Consider the following 2,583-nt stretch of genomic DNA (forward strand, 5'->3'; position numbering starts at 1 on the left):
TTCATGGAACCGTTCAACTTCAGCTTCTTCAGCATTACTGGTTGGGGCATAGACTTGGATTACTGTGATGTTGAATGGTTTGCCTTGGAAACGAACAGAGATTATTCTGTCGTTTTCGAGATTGCATCCAAGTACTGCATTTCGGACTCTTTTGTTGACCAATACAGTATCTCTCAAATTTCTTTAAAACATGGGTCATTAAGATGGGGGGAAGGAGTAAGAGACATTCTACTAAGAGGTGACTTGTTGTCATTTTATGGAGAAAAAATAGAAAACAGTGTAAAATCAAGAGCAAATGTTGTGTGACAAAGATGATGACAGTGAAGAATATATTTTGTGACTCTTGGTGGTTTGAACTTCTTTCTTGATTCTCTGAGTAATCTCTGGTCCTACATTCTACAATACAGATGCCATTGTATCTATTTGATCCTGGGTTTGAGTTAGGCTGTGCTCAGTCCACTTACCTCATTATCAAACAGTATTGTTTTATTTTTGCAGATTGATGATCTTACAGCAGAGCTGGAAACTGCATCTTCAAAATATCTGCACCTGGATGCAAAAAATCAAGTTCTTCTAGAGGAGTTATCCATGAGAGGAATGCAAAAGAAATGTGAAAAACTAGAGAAGAATAAGAAGAAGTTGGAACAAGAAGTAGTGAACCTCAGAAGTCATATAGAAATGAATATGATAGAACACAGTCAAGTAGAGCAGTATAAACGGGAGGTTGAAGAAAGGGCTAGACAGGATCTCATAGAGAAATGAAAGGAAGTCAACCTATTTTTGCAGGTTAGTTTGTTCATCTGTCATGTGCTTGAATTCACCTCATTGTAAATTACGTTTTGGATCTATACAGCTTATGTGTTTTCTCTACTTCCCTTAGAGCAGTTGGTTTGGTAGTTTTCTGGAAGGAAGGGGACACTTGTTTCTCCCTTTAAATATTTCTGTTTCCATCACAGTTATCACCAAATTGACCTATCAGAATGATTCTCACTAGAGAATCCTTTCATTTATAAGACCAATTGGTATAAAACAAGACTACTAGGAGGAAAAGAAAATATTGTGGTTTAGAATTGGTACCATCCTCTTGAATTATTTTTAAGTTGTCTTGTTCAATTTTTGACATTTTAAGTTGATCATCTTGTTCTTTGAATTATCAGATTATTTAAGCACCACTATAACAATAATTCCACTTTAATTTTATAATTCACATCAATTCACTTCACATTGACTATAATTGTTTTAAACGTCTGCTCTTTTTTTTTTTAACCTTTAAAATTCCTTTCTGAATCACTGACTCAAAACTAAAGGAAGCAAATATCATTTTCCAGGTTAATGATTATTTTTAAAATGTTATTTTTTAAAATTTGCCTTAGATACAAGCAGCTCTCAGGAGAATTTAGAGCAGTTACAAGAGAAGAATAATGCTTCCATAAGAAGTCAGATGGAACTCAGAATTAAAGACTTGGAATCTGAACTCTCCAAGGTGAAAACTTTGCAAGAAGGTTCTCATAAAGCAGAGTTGGAAAAATATAAGCAATTCTACCTAGTAGAACTAGAAGTTAGAAAGTCATTGGAAGGTAAACTAGTCAAGTAAGTCAAAACACAGAATCACAGAAAATAAATTTAGTTCGTTAATTTGTTTCTAAAGCCTAATTTTTATAGAGCGCAGTTCATAAGATTAGTAGGAAGTGAAAGCTAACTAGATGGTCACTGCTAGAGGGCGCCCTAAGACAAACTATTAATAGTGTGTCCTTTTAAGTTTTACCATACAGAGTCGGAAATGAAGTGACTTAGCAGCAGCAGCACACTGCATAAAGGCATGCTTGTGAAATTGGGGGCAATAACACAGGAGTGAAAGACAGGATAATTCATAGAGTGGCTAGAAATAGTATGGTGACCTGACTGAGGTGGGGGTCGGTTTGTGGGGGATGGAAAGGGCAGATGGCACCTCCAGTGCCTAGTCCAGGTTTCCCCACTGTCTGAAAGCAGAGCATTCCTAGGAAGCCCTTCATAAGCCAAAAGAGCAGACAGCAAAGAAGCAGGTACCCGAGGGCACGTTCTGCTACCTGAAGCCTAAAATGAATATGCACAAGTGAAGCACAAGTGCTCCCATATAGGGTTCAGGGTTGTGGTGACTTGACACTAAGATGTGGGGTGTGGCTTCCAGGGAAGGAGCTCAGTTGGGCCAGTCTCCCTGGATGGGGCGTGAAATGCCTCTCACTGTAAAACAAACACTGAACCTTTTTATATGAAATCAAGAAGTCTCTTCAAAAAAACTTTTTTTTGTTGTTATCAAAAACAGATACTGCCTTTGTTGTGAAGAAGTTTTAGGGCAGCCTTCAGAATAGGAGAAAATAATAGCAAATGAAGCAACGGACAAACAACTCATCTCACAAATATACAAGCAACTCCTACAGCTCAACTCCAGAAAAATAAATGACCCAATCCAAAAATGGGCCAAAGAACTAAATAGACATTTCTCCAAAGAAGACATACAGATGGCTAACAAACACATGAAAAGTGCTCAACATCACTCATTATCAGAGAAATGCACATCAAAACCACTATGAGGTACCATTTCAC

General features: G+C 37.3%; 1 pseudogene; it reads left to right on the plus strand.

Annotated features, from left to right (window-relative positions):
* The window catches only part of LOC104999624, a 96,325-nt pseudogene that overhangs the window by 68,368 nt on the left and 25,374 nt on the right, over positions 1-2,583 (plus strand).

Source organism: Bison bison, unplaced genomic scaffold (assembly GCF_000754665.1).
Source record: "Bison bison bison isolate TAMUID 2011002044 unplaced genomic scaffold, Bison_UMD1.0 scf7180017864356, whole genome shotgun sequence".
Classification (NCBI taxonomy): Eukaryota; Metazoa; Chordata; class Mammalia; order Artiodactyla; family Bovidae; genus Bison; species Bison bison.